The sequence below is a fragment of the Lampetra fluviatilis genome, chromosome 36, assembly GCF_964198595.1.
Source record: "Lampetra fluviatilis chromosome 36, kcLamFluv1.1, whole genome shotgun sequence".
NCBI lineage: Eukaryota > Metazoa > Chordata > Hyperoartia > Petromyzontiformes > Petromyzontidae > Lampetra > Lampetra fluviatilis.
This window is the reverse complement of record NC_136310.1, coordinates 5,348,846-5,369,689: the sequence shown is the minus strand read 5'-3', so window position 1 is coordinate 5,369,689 and position 20,844 is coordinate 5,348,846. Positions and strand designations below refer to the sequence as shown.

The 20,844-nt window shown below is 43.9% G+C and overlaps 1 protein-coding gene across 1 annotated transcript in view; it reads right to left on the bottom strand.

Annotated features, from left to right (window-relative positions):
- LOC144945033 (rho guanine nucleotide exchange factor 19-like) overlaps nt 1-19,217 on the bottom strand; it is a 41,936-nt gene extending 22,719 nt beyond the window's left edge. The window contains exon 1 of the mRNA XM_078873220.1: nt 19,124-19,217. The gene's annotated coding sequence lies outside the window, so the exon portion shown is untranslated. The remainder of the gene's footprint in view (nt 1-19,123) is intronic.
- Between the last annotated feature and the right edge of the window lie 1,627 nt (nt 19,218-20,844).

Sequence of the window (20,844 nt, the reverse complement as noted above, 5' to 3'; positions counted from 1 at the left end):
ATATCTTAAGAATCTTAACTTCTGGGTCATGGGTGCAGGAGGGTGGGAGGGTGCAGGAGGGTGAGAGGGTGGGTCCTCTTGGCACTTTGTTCACACTCATGCACCTAGCAGCGGGAGATGGGTGTCGGCCGTCTAAGCAAGAAAATATTTACCTGGGTAAATATTTACCTTGCCTGAAACATGTATTTCATGTCTTGTACGATTACTGCAGAGCATTCAGGTGTCTTAATGGTCACAGTTAATGTTCCACTGAGCCACTTTAAACAAAGTTGAGTACCGTCCACCGTGCAGTCAACATTGGGAAGGCAACATTGACAATGTTGTAAAGTAGCCGTTTGACCAACTCGCCCTGACTATATCCAATCTTGTCAGATCTTAGAGGCTAAGCAGGGGGTTGAGCTTGGTTAAAACACTTGCAACAAGGAGACTGCAAGGGAATACCAGGTGCCATAGGCTTGGGCTGCGAGAAGGTCAAGGTGATGGCAGTCCAGCAATGGCTTCTAAACGTCAATGTGCTTGGAGCTTTGAACCTTAGCTGCTCATATGGGCAGGACTTCTCGAAGTACCAACCAATGGAACCCAAGTTAATCTTCCGTGTGTCAAACGTTCATTAATGCAAGTGACCAAACATTCCAGGACAGAACCCTCCTGCAAAAGTCTTAAGATTCGGCCCAGTCTCGTGACTTCTGTTTCATCAATAATTTACTATTACACCTCATCATGCAATGCGTTTCATGTGGCAAGTAAGATTCTAGATTTGAAGCTTTCGTGACTGCAAGGATTCATACTCTTAGGGTTTCTCGGTAAAGTCACGTAGGTAAAATAAATAAAGAATAATAATAAAATGGTAGAAATAATAGAAATAAAATAATCATTTTCTTTTATTTCTATAATTGTTTCAATCCTTTTATTATTTATTTAATATTTTACCTTCGTGACTTTACCGAAAAAACCTAAGAGTATGGCAAGTAAGAATTGATTTTAATAAAAAAAATTAATGCACCTTCCAGGGCCGACTCATTTTACAGCAAGACAACCCCTGGGAATTCAAACACAGGTATAGAATTGGTGATCTGAGAGACCAGTCAATGCCCATTAGCCACGAGTTCGCAGCCTAATGTTGATTGTACTCACTACCAGTGAAACGTTGTACCCAATTATTAAACGTTCCGGGCAGTTCTTCAACACAACGGTGGTGCTGCTTAAGCCACGTTTGTTCATCACGTGACAACTTTATTAATTGGCTGTGTCAGGTGGAGGAGGGTTTACGACGCAACATTTTACTTATGTCATCCGGCCCAAAAACAATGATGAATCACTCCTAAGTTAAGGACGTTCATTGTTCGGCTTCCCCACACTATATTATCATGACAACACACCACCACCTTTCTTAAGTGCATTACAGAGTAGAAGAGTAGTTATAGCAGCCCCCGAATGTGATTTATGCTCATGCCCTGAAGGGCAGTCGGGCACCAACCACCACCAGCTGAGTTGTAAATAAATAGCCACGACATGACTCCTCTGTTGCTTAGTGACAGGGCCCACAGAACAAACACCTCAATGTACATAATCAAGAAGTAACATCACAGCTAAAGCCGATGCCACAAACACCATCATCGCACCTCGCCAACGCTTTCTACCCTCCGCTAGATCTCGCAGCTGCCACACAGTGGACACGCAAGGACCTCCTGAGATCTGCCATAACAGTATCCCTCCATATTCTTAGGTTTTTTCGGTAAAGTCACGTAGGTAAAACATTAAAATTAATAAAAGTAAAATAAAATAAAAATCACGACGTTTCGGAGGCAACACAAGCTTCCGTCTACAGGTGGAACCGTCACAGCCACGACAGCTGTATCAAGTAAATGAGAGATTACAAGAGCTACCACTCCGTTTATATAATGGTTGGAGAGGGGGAAGGGCCAAGTACAGCACACTTTTTATTAATATGGTAAGGTGAGGCTTAAGAGGCTGAGCCTTTGTTATGGAGATGTACGGTTTGTGACTAAGCCTGGCCTACATAACAATAGTGTGAAAAAAGAAACAACTAAACATGGTAATTGTAATGTTTTACCTACGTGACTTTACCGAAAAAACCTAAGAATATGAATCCTTGCAGTCACGAAAGCTTCAAATCTAGAATTAGTATCCCTCCATCCTGTCTTAGGCCAGTGGTTCTCAACCAGGGGTACGCAGACCCCTGGGGGTTACGTGACAATGTCCCAATATCTTCTTGGTTCTTTCGGTAAAGTCACGTAGAAGGAAAATAATAAAATAATAAAAATAAAACATTATAAAATACAATTCTCACGACGTTTCGGCCACAACGCAAGCAGCCGTCCTCAGGTGAAGACCAGGTCTGTCGGGGAGACAGCGTCTGAAAAATGTCCCAATAAACAACGAGAGGTGATATATAAACGTGTATTTATATCATACCTGAGTCATTGGTGAATAAGCAAGTATGAATCTGCCAATGTAAAAATAACTACGATAAAGTCTGAATCCATATGGTTACCTAGAACGATATAAAATACCTTTCTCTAAACTCATTGCTCGTAAACAATGCGGTTTCCAAAAGTGACCAGCGAGCGTGAACAAATCACGTCACGCACGCAGAGCGTCTGTTGAATTTTGTATTCGCTTGCAGTTACGAGCTAGTTAGAATACCTCACAAAATGGAAAATAAAAAAAATCTATAGATGTTTAATTTATATATTTATTATCTCAGGACTTGTTGGGGGCCTTTGGTCGCCAGACTCGTGGGGAACATTCCACTGTTCGTCTCGGCAATTGGTCCCCATCCTGCACTCGCCCAGCCCAGCGCAGCCGTGTTGCCGATTCAGGGGATAAACTTTCCTTCCTAAAGGCAGATGAGCTTCTCGCAGGCCAATGGCACCCGTGACCTCCGATTCGCACGTCCGGCTACGTACGGTGCGAAAGAAGTTCAATATAAATGCATAACAGGTTAGTGGCACCCTGGGTAATCTGTTAAAAACTGAAGACAGACGAGTCTTAAGGAGGCCAATGGTATCCACAAACACTGGGAGGGAATGGTTACACCCAATATGTTGTTGTTTCAGTCACCCACCCAACAGACGACAACAAATGACACGAGTAATAACCCCTCAATATACATCAAACCGGTAATGCTACCAGGCCCTGTGGGATAGTTATGAGACCGAAAGGGGCATCAACGGCGTGGAGAGGACTACAAAGTCGATTTATTAACAAAAAAGTATATCTGCGGATTATATAGACCAACCTTTCTTAACCTTTACTGCAACCTTGCACCCCTATGATTCGCAATCGTAAAAAAAAGTATGTTCATAAATACATAGGGGTTTGACGAAACAAAGTAGTTGTACTTACAGGCCCGTGCTTAATTTGTCTTTTCGAGGATTTACCTTCTAAACGAATCTGGCCAAGTCTCGCATCCCCATAAAGGGCATCACGCACCGCCTGGGAGTGCGTGCACCCCAGGTGAAGAACCAATGATATAGACCTCAAGCTTAAATCAAACGATGTCAATACAATTACCATCATCTCAGCATGGCCCTGCTTTCCCCCCCCCCCCCCCACCATTATAAACGGTAGGAGGACCCTGGTCTCGTATTAATATGGTGCCACGTTTCCGCGGCCATTTAAAATTAAGGCCGAGCCGTCGCCAGTTATTGATCCGTGCCTGGGACACAGCCTGCTCCATCATCTCGCTGCTTCAAAATCTGCGCGTGCCTCTGCCGCTCCCTTCCATCCGCCATGCCACCCGTACACGATTGCAATAAGGGGCCGTCCATAAATGACGTCACGCGATTTTGGACGCTGTTGTTGGCCATATACAATAAATGGGTACTAATAAAGTGTTGCTACCTTCGGTGGCACCAATTTATTCTCCAACCCATGGACTCTTTGGAAAAATATCCATGCGACGTATTGTATGTATGTAGGTCTAACTTCTTTCATACCATGGGCGGAGTTTGCGGGGGGAGGGTACGGGGGGCAATGCCTCTCCCAAACTGGACACCTTTATCAATTTAGTTTTAGTAATTTACAATAAAATAAATCATATGCACTCGCGATTCCTAATGTGAGGGACAAAGCGAACCCATGCCCTCCCCCCAAATACAGAAGTCAAACTCCGCCTGTGTTTCCTACCGTACGTAGCCAACCATGCGAATCGGAGGTACGGGAAAGAGGGAACCACGTGGCTCGGTTGTCCTCGTTTTCCTTGGATCGTCCCCTTGTTCAGGTAACCGTCCTCAGGAAATCTACAAGTCTTCCCGTGACGTAAAAAAATCCAGTGTCTTTTTGTCAGTTGCATGAATGACACGAAAACTGAAGCCAAAATGGTTACATGCCATTCCCCCCTCTCCCGTTAATGAGATATTCTTCTTCCAACGATATGACTTTCCTTATCCATACACTCACGGGTTTCTACATTTGAACACATGCCCTGGTATGGACGAATGTTTGTCACATGAATTTCAGATATATTTAACTTCATAGAGTCGAAATTGCCAAATTAACTTAAAAATAGAAATTGAATGCTTGTACCATATCATGTTTTTGTGTGTGTGTGTGCATTCATTGGTAGAAGGGCTCAGACCATCTATTCACTCCACTTGCTCCACTTGGGAAGCCAGTTTATTATTCACTGGTGGCTGCCCCAATTCAAATCCAGGATCTCAGCAGTTACCGGCTTAGAGCTCTGAGTTTTCACTCAACAAAACCCACGATGATGCACGTGATTATTTGTTCTTACGCATCAGGTTGTTTTTCACTTTCTTCTAAACATCCTCAGAGCCTTTGAAATGGCTGCGAAAGTCTGTTAGATTGCAGGCCAACTAAGCGTTCCACTGTCGCTAATCTACAGCGGTGCGACGCGCCAAATTGTAGCACACTTTTGCGTGCCCAGTTAAGGAGTCATTCTGGCCAAAGAACGGCCAAGTCTATCTAATAAACTGGGTTCAACGGGTAACCGATTACTTTTGGCCGATGACCTTTGAGTTACAATGTAACACAGACAGAGCGGCGGCCAACGAGTGGAATGCATCCTAGAGAAGACGTCCACTGAGGAAGGTGGAGCAACGAAATCAGCCGGCTCTAGGCGGATTATTGCATCGCAGTATCATGAGACATAGTTGACGGCTTTGGGGGGGGGGTACTTTCATCCAGCAGTAGATCGATAACAGCTGATGATGCCAACATAGACAATACATGGCACAGCAGGTTATATTATCATGCTTTGTGTGGAGATGTCTGCACATGCTTGCATGTGTGTGTGTGTCTATGGGGAGCGGTAGTGTGGTGGTTAGCGAGCTGCACTACGAATCCGGCGACCTGAGTTTGATTCCCGCTCATGGCCACCAACACCAATGACGATTCTGTGAGGCGGTCCTGGGCCTCCCCATGTCAACTCAGCCTCAAATGAGTACCTGGTGCGATGTATAAACATCACCACAAGGGAGACAAAGGCGGCCGGGCGTGGTGCTGGCCACCCACCCCCTCGTGTGCCGTGCTGGCCTTCATAGGTGCTACTCGCTTAAAGCACTTGCCCCAACAGTTTGTTAAGGCTATACGGGGGAATCTTTGTCTTTGTTTTATCTGTTACATTTGAGCACTGTGTGTGGTGGTAATGTGTTATGTGTTGTCGGTGTATATAAAAAATCAAATGTGCGTGAGGTTTGACTTGAAATAAAATTTGCTGAATGTTTGGTCTGCAACTATTCTTTACCTTCTGATTTGGAGGGGGAGGGGGGTCATAATTCGACGAAAAAATAATACTGTCGATTATCTGTATTTTTAAATCCTTCATATTAAGTTCGCTTGCTTGCTTAGGACCGTGCAAATCTTTCGGTCGTTTTAACCCACTTCCCGTGATCCAATCGAGCTGACATTTTCCACACAGACTCGTTGTGCGTGACAATGAATTTTCGTGAAAATTTTTTTCCAAAATTTTACACTGTTTAGGGAATTAAAAAAATATATATATTTACCAATTGGTTAATGCTGGCACACAATCATCTGACCCATAGGTGGCAGCCATCTCAAGCCAGAGGACGAGAGGACTCTAGCCGCCCCGATGCCACGCATATAAAGGATTTATAGTGAAAAACTTTGTTTTTACGGGTTAATTTTGTATCACCTCTAGTGGCTGCAGAACCAATTAAACGTAACCCTTTTAAAAGGCAATTACCCAAACCCTACCCTCACAGTTCCCTGTATAAACAGGACTCTTTGTATATGCTATCACATACAGAAAATAAGATACATTTTACGTGTACTAGCCTTCCAGTCCAATATAATACAGCAGAATCAGCAAGCACACTCTGGGACTGGATTTTACATTTTGGGTTTCATCAGCAATCCGGCTTGTTAAATAAATGCTGCTGGGTAACCAGATGTTATTGGCAAGAACGCTCAATCGAAAAGATAAGGCCCTGATCTTTGCAGACAGCCATTCAATACTCTTCAAACTCACGTGTTAATTTTCGATTTAAAGCTTTCGTGACTGCAGGGATTCATCTTCTTGGTTTTTTCGGTAAAGTCACGTAGAAGGGATATAATAAAATAATAAAAATAAAACATAATAAAAGAATTCTCACGACGTTTCGGCCACAACGCAAGCAGCCGTCCTCAGGTGAAGAACAGGTCTGTCAGGCGCTGTCTTTCCGACAGACCTGTTCTTCACCTGAGGACGGCTGCTCGCGTTGTGGCCGAAACGTCGTGAGAATTATTTTATTATGTTTTATTTTTATTATTTTATTATTTCCTTTCACGTGTTAATGTTGGGCAGTAACGTCCACCCTAAAAGCACAACTTGGTTATGTGCTTGCACATTAATGATGTTATGTTGTCCATCGGGTTGCAGTACTTTAGTATACATATGATAAAGCCCTGTAGTTTACTATACTGTGAAAGACTTATGCCCCCCTTTGCTTCACTGTAGAAATGACCTACCCTAGCAACATGCTTGTTTCCATGCTATCGGGTTGAACATCTTGTTGTTGGGGCATCCAAGCGACATTTTCAAGCAGTCCTTGAACTCAAGAGATAATCATTGTGTTCTTGCGGATTCACTAAAGCAATGCGGACTTTATGAAGGTGAGACACACCTTACAGTATACAGTGCATGCCTTGTGTGTGTGTGTACCTTACGCCCAGACACTTGATAAGTGTGAGCGCAATAAACACCGCAACATTAGGCCAACGTTGGCATGTGGTTGGACCAAGATTGGACCAAGATTGGACCAATGTTCCGTGATTTCGCTCATTGGGAGCTTCTAAAAGTAAATTGAAACTTGAATCCTACGACCTTATACTCCGGATTTTAAGGCGCACATTCCCCCACCATGTACCGTGTGTATTTTAAAACCAGAAGTTGGGTGGGTGCATCTTACTTTCCGGAGTGTATTATACTCCACACGACAAAACAACGATACGCAGCATTATTAGCAATGTCAAGGGTGGGGGGGGCACACCAGAGAACCAACGCGGTCATGCGTAGGAGTTGTGTCTTTGTTAAGGACTTCACGAACAGGAGTGAGACAAAAACAAAGTCAGTTTCTCCCAGTTTCCTCCAACTTGCTCGCAGGTCAGCTGATAACCCGTCCTCAGCCCTGTCACACGACAGCACGTGCTGTGTGCTCTTCGTAATTGAGCACGCAAGTCGCTGTATGTGTCTTGGATGCCGCGTAAAGAACAACAACATAGAGCTTACAATGTATAATAAATACTGTGCACTACTGATAACCTAAACAGCCAAACGTTTTGGCGAATGGCCTTTGGGGCCGTCCATAAATGACGTCACGCGATTTTGGACGATTTTTGACCCCCCCTCCCCCTTGTCACACGGCGTCACAAAAGGTCAGACCCCCCCCCCCTCAAATATGACGTCACAAAGCTCTGACCCCCCCCTCAAATATGACGTCACAAAGCTCTGCCCCCCCCCCCCCCAAAATACAACATGCTTCAAATCGCTTTCAACTATTGTCATGGTAGTGCGTATTTAATGTGGCGCTGCACTCTGATGTTGTAGGAGAAAACATTTATTTAAAAGTATATTTAATTAAGTAGAACGTGTTGTCTATATTTATTTAAAGTTGCGCATTTTGATGTGGCGTCACATTTCTCACCCCCCCCCCCCCTTGTCACACATCGTCACAAATGTCTGACCCCCCCCCTAGGTGCGTGACGTCATTTATGGACGGCCCCTTTCCTCATAGCACATGTCTAACACACGCCAAAGACTCCCGTAGTATGCTATCAAGTACAGAAGGGATACAATTAAATGTTTTACAAAACTATTACCAACTCGCAACTACATTTTCAAAAAATAAATTGGAAGACCGGTTAGAAATGTATAAAACCCAATCAGATTGGCACGTTCAACATTGATTTTTAAAAATATATATTTAGGTCAAAGGCCATAGGTCACACATAGCTCATCAGCGCCATCGGTCCCTGGTTATTTCCAGTCAGAATGAGCCCCTTACTTTATTTTGCACGATTAAAATGACTCAATCAAGTTCTATGATCGACAACACAAGTTTGTTGTACTGTGAAGTCGATTCCATTTGGGAATGAGCCTGTGCATTCATACTCTAGATTGATACTAGACACACATTAAGTTCATCTTCTTGGTTCTTTCGGTAAAGTCACGTGGAATGGAAATAATAAAATAAAAAATAAAAATCTTTTTTATAATGTTTTATTTCATTATTTTATTATTTCCATTCTACGTGACTTTACCGAAAGAACCAATAAGATGAATCCCTGCAGTCACGAAAGCTTTAAATCGAAATTTACACATTAAGTTTTGCACATTACACATACATGTATCAATAATGCACGGTTCAAAGGCAGCTAGAGTGATTGTAATCCAAGTCGGAAGATCAAATTGGTCTCCTGGCGTGGCAGTTGAAACAATGGGTGGGAACCATTATTAAATCCCCTTGCTTCTAAACACGTGACAGTTCATGTGTTTGTTGAGGGAGTGTGGTTAACTGTCTCCTCTTCCACGACGTCTGGTCGACGTGGAAAAGTATGCCGCGTGGGTCTCTTTATAGCTCCCCCTACTCAGGCCTTCAAGAGCAGTGTCTTCACTCATTTTCAGAGGGGGGGGAGGGGGGGGGGCATTTTCACCGATAAGACATCAGTGTGAGGGCTGCCACACTTTTGAAACCATTGGGGTTCGACAGCACGCTGGGGTGTTTCCACATTTGGGTATTGTTGGGGGGCCGCACGTCAGGGGACGCACTAAAGACCCTTAGAGGCTGCCAGAGGCCCACGGGCCTTGCAATGAAGAACACGGCTCTCGGGTGAAGGCTGATCTGCGAGTAGTGGCGTGAGTGGCTCATTGCAGGGCTGCACTTTTACCAAACTCAGTATCGTGGCCTCAAGGGTCCGTGTCTCGCTCACAGCGGTCAGCAAACCTGCGGCTCCGGAGTGGAATGTGGCTCTTCGTAGGACTGTAGGGTGACGTTATTTATTAAGGACCACCACCTCGTATTCACATACATTGCGGCTCTTGAAATATTAATGATTTTTTCCGAATTCGAAAAAAATGGCTCTCGTTATTTTGGTTGCCGACCCGTGGTCTAGCCATACAGTATTCTATTATCAACACCCAACATCAAATTATAGGAAGAGTTGCATCACTGTGAATGAGTGGCTCTACAATATTAATATTACACTGCGAAATAAACGTGTTTACTTCATGCCTTTTGACCAAACACACAACTTCCTGCTTGAGGTTGTCATAAGTTATTAATGAATACAGTACCAACGGATCATCTGCAATGTGTCCGATCTCATGAGCTCGTGGAAGCAATCAGAGCTGCGAATGGTCACCAGGTGTTGTAGGCGTGAACTGTGGAGTGGCAAGGAGATGGAATTCCTGTACAGCAATGGTATCAGTCCACATATAGTGTATTGCAAATCAAATGTATAGGGTCTGTCTGTGGATTCAACTTATCTGTGCGGTTGAATGTTATGGGTTTTCTCCGGGCAATTGGATTTTTTCCCACACGCCAAACACTCTTTAATGGAATTGTCCAAACATCCCAGTGCAGGACCCCTTATGAAAATGAGTCTTTGTGATCAAGTAATGAGAATCAGTGCGTTGCACAGGAAGCGTATCGTGTAATGTCACGTGACTAACGCTTGAGAAGGAAGGCATGCTGGTGGTGAAGGGCAAATCTGACCTCTCTTGAAAGAGCAGAGTAGGAATGTACTCGGGTGTAACTGGACACAGCGTGACACACGGAGTTACGATTTGCATCAGTCGTACAGACTCGTCTTGTCGGACTCATTCACTTCCGTGCCTGACAGTTTAAAGCTACGCGTTTGAAAGTAGAGCATTTACCTTCAGGAAACTGTGAATTACGGCGGTGAACAACCCAATTACTTTTCGATTTAAAGCTTCCGTGACTGCAGGGATTCATATTCTTGGTTCTTTCGGTAAAGTCACGTAGAAGGGAAATAATAAAATAACAAAAATATAAAACGATAAAATTATCACGACGTTTCGACTGCAACACAAGCATTCATCATCAGTTGTGAAATCCACAGCAAGAAAATTTGATTTTTTTTTCTTGCTGTGGATTTTTTCAAATTTTCTTGCTGTAGATTTCACACCTAATGATGATTGCTTGTGTTGCAGTCGAAACGTCGTGAGAATTTTATTGTTTTATATTTTATTTTATTATTTCCCTTCTACGTGACTTTACCGAAAGAACCAAGAATATGAACCCAATTACTATTACAGATTTAAACCTGGCATTTACACGCGATGTACAATTAAAGGTGGCAATGCCAATACTATAGGGTATGCGCATGGATGATTGTGTAATGTCAACTCTTCAAATTAATCATCTATTAGTCAACCAGGAAAAATCCCATTTCAGATGAATTCGCTTTCACACAACAGTTCTGGACAGTCTTGACATGCACACACCAAGCAAGCATTAAACATAATCTGCTGAAGCTGTGTATCATAAACCAACATGTTTGTTCCTTCACTCCTCCTGTAATCTTCATCATTCTCAACACACCCATCTCTAGTCACTTCTGATCTATCGTTACCCCCCCCCCCTACGTGTTCTTGAATTGTCATTTACCATCGCTTTAAACATCCACATTCTCAACGGATCCCACCTAAATGTATTTGATAGTGTATTCAAAGACACAGAACAAAAATAAGACAATGCGTGCAGTATGGGCTGTATATAGTGAGGTTGTTCGGGGGTCTTGTAAAGCCACAATCACCAAATGCCAAGATAAAACGAGAGCAGTTAAAGTTGTTGCCCCAATAACAAAAAAATATATCCATAGATTTGGACGTATCTGATCTCTGCTTTACACCGTGGCAACTGGGATGGCAACATCCAATCACAGGCAGAGGTCACACTTAACCATCCGAAGTTGTGGGCCCTTGTAGGCCAGAGAATTGCCCATCAAATACACTTTTCACAAACAATCTTTTGATGATCTAGACAGTACTTCCGAAAGAGAGATACATAGGTCAAGAGAATATAAGACGATTACACACATCACCCCAACGAAATGGCTATTGTAGCCAATGCAAGCCCTTGTACTGGTAGGAACCTCCTGGTTACACCAGTCCACAGGGGATTATTGTGCCGTCCGTCGTGTAGGGAGGGGCTGGGTGGGAAGGGAGGGGCTGGGTGGGGAGGGTTGGGAGGGGCTGGGTGGGGAGGGTGGGGAGGGGCTGGGTGGTGAGGGGCTGGGTGGGGAGGGTGGGGCTGGGTGGGGGTGTGGGAGGGGTGGGGCTGGTTGATGAGGGGCTGGTCACCCCGTGGTGCCCTTATAAATCTCAACGTTTAACCTACTTACGCCGGCTTGTGCCCGCCCTCACAGTCGGCCATATTTGCGGAATACACCACGCTGCCGTTGACCCTGGCCATTGACCGAGCAACCCAACGTTCCTACCAGCTCCCTCCGCAGGAATGTGTTTAATGTGCAATGGTGGGCCAACGTTGGCGTGTGGTTGGACCCGTCGGAGCAACATTGGCCCAACGTTCCATATGTTGACCGGGATGATCCGTATGTGTTTTTAATTAGGCCACGTATCAGTATTTATTACAAAAGTATTTGTCATTAAACCTCCACCACCCAACAAGATTGTAATGTTTGCAAAGATATTACAGAATTGAAACGTGCCCAATATATTGATATATAAAAACATTTCTGACCAATAAGCTCGGTGGATTAAGAAGTGTACGGCTGAAGTAATCACCAACTCAACGTTTCACTCAAACTGCCGAAGAAGCTCAAAACGAGACCTCTTGTAAGGTGGTTGAGGGTTAATGAAAATAAATGTAGGCATAAAAACTACTACATGAAATAACCCGAAACAAGTATGGATCGTCAATCAAACTATTGAGAAATGGAAGTTGGTTTTTATCCAGGACACGTATCTCGATGGGACAATGGTCAAGAATGATAACAGTGGCAGCCAATGAATGAAACGCATCCGGTAGAATAACCACCAAAGAGATGGAGCGATGAAATCAGTTCATGGTGTAGGTGCTTGATGGATTGTTGGATCATAGGATCGTGAGAGTTGAAGGTCGGCTTGTGAAGGCATTCATCCAGCAGTGGATTGACCATGACCGATGATGGTGATGTTAAATTTCGATTTAAAGCTTTCGTGAGTGCAGGGATTCATTTTCTTGGTTCTTTCGGTAAAGTCACGTAGAAGGGAAATAACAAAAGAATAAAAATAAAACATGATAAAATACAATTCTCATGATGTTTCGGCCACAACGCAAGCAGCCGTCCTCAGGTGAAGAACAGGTCTGTCGGAAAAAACAGCATCTGAATGAACAGCACCAAGCTTGGCAGCGTATATTTAAGCTGGGCTAGAGGAAGAAGGGCGCCTTGACAAATGGATTTGCATATCAACAGAGGAATTTAGCATATTTATGGAAAATGCAGATATGGGATTAGTCACTACTTGTGAAATGCGTAGGAGGTGGGAGGGGTCTCAAAGTCATATTATGCCCGTGCATTATGTAGGAGTAGCAGCAACAAAGGGATGAAGTAGGGTTATCAGTAATAAAGGGAAGAAATTTTAATAGTAAGGAGCTGCAGCAGCCAAAAAAAGGAAAAAAAAGGAAAAAGGAGATGATGTTGATGAAAGAAAACTCCCATCACCATTTCAATAATGCCTCACCAAGCTGCAAATGTTTCTCATGTGTTGCCGGTGACAACTGACAGCGACGGTTGCCCTAAGATTGCCTTGACGGTCGCCAGTTGTGTTCAGGAGAGGAATGTATTGCCGCGAGTCACTCCACCTCGAAATGCCCTCTAAACTTGAGACATAAACTGCACAGGCAAACCCACAAAACTTAAGACGTGCCTCCATAAGTCTATGCCATGTGACAAACAAACCATTTTAAATTCTTATTTTTCATGCGATGCTTCGCTTGCATGGGGCAGTATTGTCTCTGTATTATACTCAGTAACACTACGCTATACACGACACTATTTTTGTATTGTAACAAGGTAAGGTCCACTGAGCTATATAGCTTTTTTTAAGCGACCTGGCCACAAATGATAACTCAACACAGTGGCTGAACACGTGGAAATGTAAAGCAGCCAAATACTATAACGCATGTTGATTTTAAATGTGGAGGGAAAACCCGGAGGACCCTGATAAAAATCCACGCGACCACAGGGAGAACACGCAAACTCCAAATATACAGGCGTCATGGTCGGGATCGAACTGATGCCCAGGCAAGGTAGTTAACATCTCGCCACCGTGTCTTCAACAATTCAATTTGTACTTCTACAGCTTCTAAATGCGACCGTACAGAAACTATGGGCATACTGCATTTATTTTAAAGAATGAAGCGCCAGTCGGCAGGAAAAAGTAAGGCGTTGAAAAGGGGCAGGGAGTTGGCAGCATGGATTGATGGGGGATGGCAGTTCAAAACGATAGGGGGGTAGCAGAGGATAATGAGCGACCTCTCAACTTAAGCAATGGTTGGTTGGGGGCAGGGGGCTTCAATTAAAAATCTTGGTTGCTGGAGCAAAGAGTGAACGGAGGAGAGTAGAGTGAGATGAGAGGTAAGAGTGCGTATTGTTGAACATATGAATGTAGCAATTGGTTGAGTTATGTGTGTTGAATGTCTACATCATGGGACCTCCTCTGTCAGTACCAAAATATGATAATAGGGTTTTCCCCTTTTTTCTGGCAACAAAACAGGCGTTAAGATGTTAAAACACCAAACTGGAAGCTTTTACAGAGGACGCCTTTTGGCATCCTCTGGTCTAACACCGTTTGAGACGAGGCTCAAAAGAAAGCTGTCTCTGGTGTGGACCAATCAGTTTCAAGGACAATGCATATATTATCAGAGTATGTTTTTTGTTTGCATTCTGACCACAAGTGTTGTGGTTAATGCAGAAATTATTCCTTGTAAAAGTTTTCAGTTTGGTGTTTTAACATCTTAACACCTGTTTTGTTGCCAGAAAAAAGGGAAAAACCTATTATCATGTGTTGAATGTGTATACTGTTCTTGAGGTTTATTGTAATGTTTCGAACATGTTAATGCTTCGTTCATATTTCTGCGCTCATGTTTGTTTGTACATTTAGGCTGCATCAAACCTGATTTAGTAATTATCCGTACGTAAAGACGGGTTATTTTGCTCGTTTCCTACTGATGTGAGATGTTGTTCCTCTTGCTTTGTTCACAGAACTACTCTCATCAACAGTAATGTGGGGGGGGGGGGCAATATTGCGGATCCTATAATTCACGTGGGAAAAAAAATCAGAAAATTATGAATTTGCCAAATCACTGCTCTTATCCATGAAAACGTTGCGGAGAAAAGGAATAATTTGATTTGCCGTAGTTTACAATTTGTTTTGAGCCAGGTTTCCCCTTGCAAAGATGGCTCTCGGTCTCGACTTTCTCATCTGGATATAAATAAAGGTAACTTATGTTACAGCAGAGAACTCGAATAATCGGTGCTGATATGGAGGAGACTGCATCGCGGGCCATGTAATCCGTGAAGTTTCTATAATTCGCAAGCAAAATGTCTTGCCAATGCGGTGTGCCCCTGTTTACAGTGGAGCACACAAGCACGTAAATAGTGCATTACAAAAGAAATCCATAATAAATTCGCGAATCGCGAGGTTATGCGTTTTTTTTTATTATGAGATCCTAAGGCACAAGTCTGCCGTATAGGTCGACGTTAGAGAATTTTTTTTTTACAACTCATCCAAGTATAAAAATTGCTCAATTATTTTGTACAATAAAAAATCAGGGGAGCACAACCACTCTGTGCAGGAGCAAAGAACAATTCCGAATAAAAAAAATAAACAGGCCTCCACGTTTCTCTTCTGCAGATCGCGGTTTACACTCCACGATGGATTTTCAATTTGGTGCCGTGTGCCACGGACTGCGAGAGGAGTCGCAAACCGCCAACACTAATCGAACAGACGCTTTATGTACATACCGTGTGAAGAAGTTAAACATACATTCATACTATAGTACAGAAACGTGTTGCAGGTACATTTCGATACGGTCCAGAACTTTCTCTCACTTCACCGGCATCGTGTACACCCACCTGTACGGAAATTATTTTCGCTACCTGTCAGTTTGGCCCAGCATGTCTGGGCAAGTCACTTGACTGACTTAAAACTTTGAAAAGTGCCTCTCCAAATGTAGAGTACTGTAGCTGCAAGTCTTTTTCAAATGTTGGGACGTCGAGCTTGGGAAGTGATCTTTGCGAGTAAAGGTTTTCTCTTTGTGAATGACATCACAATTCACCTTTATGCCTGCTTTATTACAGGTGATTCACACCTTTCTTTTTCTCTCTCGCTCTCGACGCAGTCGCGTAGTTCCATATGTGATTCGAGAATAGACAAAATCGCGGATAGCAAGTTCGTAAATTTACTCTAACTCCCACCACGTGCAGCAAAACGTCTGACATCGTGCCGAACAACACGTGGTATGACCCGGAAACACATTGGAAAATTATACTAAAAACGAAACAACATTTTTGTTTTTACCAGGTAAGGCCCACTGAGCTCTATAGCTCTTTTTCAGAAGCGACCTGGCCACAAATGATAACTCAAAGAAGTGGCTTATCATGTGGAAATTTACGGCAGCCAAATAATCTAAACGCATGTTTCTAAATGTGGAGGGAAAAACTGGAGGACCCGGAGAAAAATCCACGCGACCAAATTGGAGAACACTCAAACGCCAAATGTACAGGCGTCAGGGTCGCGATCGAACCGACGACCTCCTGTATACCAGGCGAGGTAGTTCATATATCGCCACCGTGGTGCCCACGGCACAACAGCATCAACCGGCGCAAGTAGTAGAGTTTACATTCATTTATTTAGCGAATGCAAAGTCCCTAAGCCAAGCGGTTGCCTCCGGTCCTGCTGTGTTGAGGGTGGCTAGAGGCCCTCCGCTGAGTTTGTGGATTGAGCAGATTTCTAGAATGTGGTGCATGGTTTGCTCCACCCCACGGGCACATCGGGGCTTGCTCTCATGCCCAATCGGTGGAGGTTTTCGAGGCATGACCGGTCCAGATCCTGTCGAGGGTGGACTACTCCTTCCTGGGTAGGTTGAAACCAGGGGGCTGCTGTGTGGGGGTAGTAACGAGGTACTAATTTGCTAGGTCCAGTGAAGTCGTGAGGGTGAGTCTTTCCAAATCGGCTTTCTTGGGGAGGCGTAATCTTTGGTGCGCTGAAATGAATGTAAAGCACTCATTTGTGAAAACTGCCAATTTGCCGAGTCTGGATATCCAGGCAGCTTGAACATGGGAATCGAACTTAGAGGATGCCCCTTGTGAAGCCGTGTTTAATGACAGGAGGCAAGCATTTAATCTGTTTCAGGGAAATACTGGAGTCAACTCCTGATGTGGATGGGTGGCGCAGGAGCCAGAATGCCGAGGTGGCACCATTGAGATCCGGGTTTTGAATCCGGGTTTCAGCCCCCCGCTATTAAACTGGTATCCCACGTGTCGTGGCTTGATGGTCCCGATGCTGATGATTGGTTTTGAACTTCATTTTTTGGTTTTGAACTTCATTTGATTAAAATCAATTTGATTAAAATCAAATTAAGTTCAAAACCAATGTAATAGATTTAATTGTTTCACTCTCATTGGGTCATCAGCATCGGGACCATCAAGCCACGACACTTTTGGTATGCAAAATATCGGTTTGACTGGTATGCGAAACGTGTTTCTCTCTCGTAGGGAATGTGGAGAAGTACACTCAGTGAGTGGGATAACAATGGTCGGTTGAGATTTCAGAAAAAAGTTCTACTAATTCTCCCTTCTGTGGACTTTTTTGTAATAAAACAAGAGTTTGCACCGTTCTGCAAGAGTTTTGAATAGATTAATCATCCAATGATGATAGCACAAAATAAATAAAATTGGGCAAAACTAAAACAACGTGTAAAGTGCATCAATCAATGTCAATATGGTACAGTACATTACTTACAACAATGTAACTGCCTCTGCTTTTCAAGGGATACCTGGGTTACAAATCAATTGGGGTGATCGTGTGAAATACTGTATGTCCAAAACAATCATCATACAGATTGAGATAACAGACAAACTCAATGAGCAGGAAAATAAACCAAATAAATTACAGCCTAGAGTAGGCCACACCACTAGAACGGACGATTGCCAGTGGTCAGATTACTATTTACTATTTAACTACCGTACTCTTTTTATTTGACCAGGTAAGGCCCACTGAGATATATAGCTCTTTTTCAGAAGCAACCTGGCCACAAATGATAGCTCAATAAAGTGGCTGATTACGTGGAAATGTATAGCTGTCAAATACTCTAAACGCACGTCACTTCTTAACGTGGAGGGAAAAACCGGAGGACCCGGAGGAAAATCCACGCGACCATGGGGAGAGCGAACATGCAAACTCCAAATATACAGCAGGGATCGAACCCACGAACCTCCTGCATACCAGGCGAGGGAGTTAACATCTCGCCACCGCGGCACCCAGCAATGGAGTGGTAGCCAAATGAAAGAACGTAGGTGAGAGGACCTCCACAGGAGATACGGAGCAATGCAATCTGCTTGTGTGCAGGTTCTAGAGTGATTGTTGCTTCGAAGGATGGTGATACATTGACAACTGCTTGGGAAGGTCTTCATCCAGTAGGGGATAGATCATGGTCCGACGCTGACCATGATGAAATGGAACAAACTAAACAATACTAGATCAAATGACACGTACTCCAGTTCCTACATTGGCGTCTCTCTCTCTCATTGTCTTCACAATTCGTCATCAAGCACCTCCGATTAGCAGGATTGGCGACGTACGGTGCGAAAGAAGTTCCACATACATACTTCACCATTCTCCCCCTCACCTCTCCCGAGTTCACCTTCCCCCAACCATCTCTCTCTCTGCTTTCACCCACTAAGGCGATGAGCACTGTCCTCTGACTGGACATGAAAACTCAATTTCCCTGTACAAGAATACGGGGTAAACCGTATGGATTGACACGGTATGTGTCTGTCTCTCCACATATATATAAAACATTATTACACAAACCATATGCCACGCGGGCCGTCTGGGAATGCATCATAATAACCAGGATCTCAGCGGTGTCAGCCTCAAGTGCTCTGACCGCTGAGCCACGTGACCACATTTTGTACACAGTCACTAAATAAGTTATTCTACGCAAGCTTCCAAAAAAATACCTAAAAAACACTACTCCTTGCTTTGATGAAACCGTGGCACTGGCAAAATCTTGAGCGTATTTACAATGTTTCTTTTCTGTTATAAGGAAGTTCTATTGGCAAATGTGGTGTCGATTTTTTTTTTAAATATAGTATTGTAAGCCTGGTACCAAGCCATAATGGGTCAGGAATACAGCGATAATATTCTCATCAGCATCCATTTAGTATATGTATTTTAAATATTGAGCAAACAATTTTGCTAACATTACTGACACGTTGTCTTATCTGACATACCGAGTGAAAGGTTACTTAAATAACCCAACAGTAACCTCTACAGGTCAGCCACACGCTGGACTTACCAAACGTACCTCACTGTACTCTCTAAACAAAACGATTATTCTCAAAGTCTCGTATATATTCCCTGGACAATACGGTATGTACTCACAATCATCGGTCGACGAGACATCCTTTCCCCGAAAGTTATTTCTGCCACGTTTCACGAATCTCAAGCGCGTATTTGTCACCAACAAACCCCTCCACCCCCCTACACCATCAACGCGCTTTCGGTAGAGTCACAAGAGAATACCCGAATGATCTTCAGGGGCTACCCGACCCTCACACACGCACGCACGCACTCACACAAAGAGCCAGTTTCAGGGAAGTTGGCAGGCAGGCAGCAGACCAGCCCCAAAACTCCCCCACCCCCTGACTCACCTGACCAGTTTCTCACTCCTCCCTCTCTGCAAAATAGCCCCAACATGCCAACAGTCACATGAAGAGACTCCGACTTCCCTTGGGGGCTAATCATACACGTCTTATTTTTCTGACATTATCGGATCGCAATATACTTTGGATGCATACAGTAATGCCTTATTGTGACTCAATTGCACGCTCACAGTCAGACAGCCCATGTAAGGTGGCGTGAGTGGGGTTTTCATTAATCGACGCGTTTGGTCGTTTTTTTTTAATGTCCCCAATTGTGGGTAGTGTGCATTGTCTTGCATTCCTCGACACGCCTGCAGATTTGATGTTGTTGGTTGTAAATGGACAAATAACTAAATGCCATTTGATCAAGTTTAAAATAAGAATAAGGATTACTGGTTTACCCAGGGTGGCCTCGTTGAATCCGAAGACTTATTTCAGGAGGGTCCTGCCGAGTTTTCGCAATCTCAAATGAGTTATTCACAGGGTATTTTTCGGCATTTTTCAACAAAGGTTATACTCCAATTGAGAAATGCAAACTCTTTTCAAGACAAAAACAGATGCGGTTCTGCCGGGTTACTTTAGAATGCGAGTTAATTTTCAAATGAAACTGTTACATAAGTCGATCTTTCCACTTGCTTGTAATGATGACGACCAACCAGCACATCTAAGATGATATATATTTCACCAAGTTGAGTGTAAATCCGCTGTGAAGGTGGAGCTATGAAATTGGCTTCAACCTTTGCATTTTTCAGTCAGTGGGGGGGGGGGGGGGGGTAAGGGGTTGCCTTGGGGAAGACTTCATCCAGCAGTGGATAGATCATGACTGCTGACGATGATGATCATGATGTGAGCTCTATGACATGAAGCACACAATATCCTGCTGTGGCTAATAATGCGTGTACATGATATGAACGAGCTTTGCAAAACTGCACGGTCAGTGGCAAATTTTCCAGCCCGGGGGCTGTCCACACACAGCTGAAACATTTCCACAACATCGCACCTGATTAAGTGTCGCTCGGACCCCAGGTCTCGCTATTAAAATAAGACGTTTGGTCTGAAGATGAGGATCTGACCTGGTTTAAATAATGTTACTGCGATTAACGTACCTGTCACCGAGTCAAATATGTGGGAGCGGTGGTGCTCTGGTTTGCGCACTGTGCTACTAACCCTGTGTTTGATTACTGGCCACGGCTAATATCAGGGGTGAGTGATATCCGAACCCGATTTGGTGTTTCATCCCCCCCCTGCCCCCTCGCTCCCCAAACTTTACCAGCCAGCATGGTTCCCGTGTATTGTTTGAAACGTGTGGTTGTCCTGCACGACTATTGTACTGCGATGGGCTTTTCCGATCTTGTGCAGATATATTGTGGAATGGGCCAGCAGCCATTCTGCCAAAAGCAACCCGAGATTGGATTAAGACGGTGATAATTAAGCGTTGGCAATAATAGAGACACCCCAAAC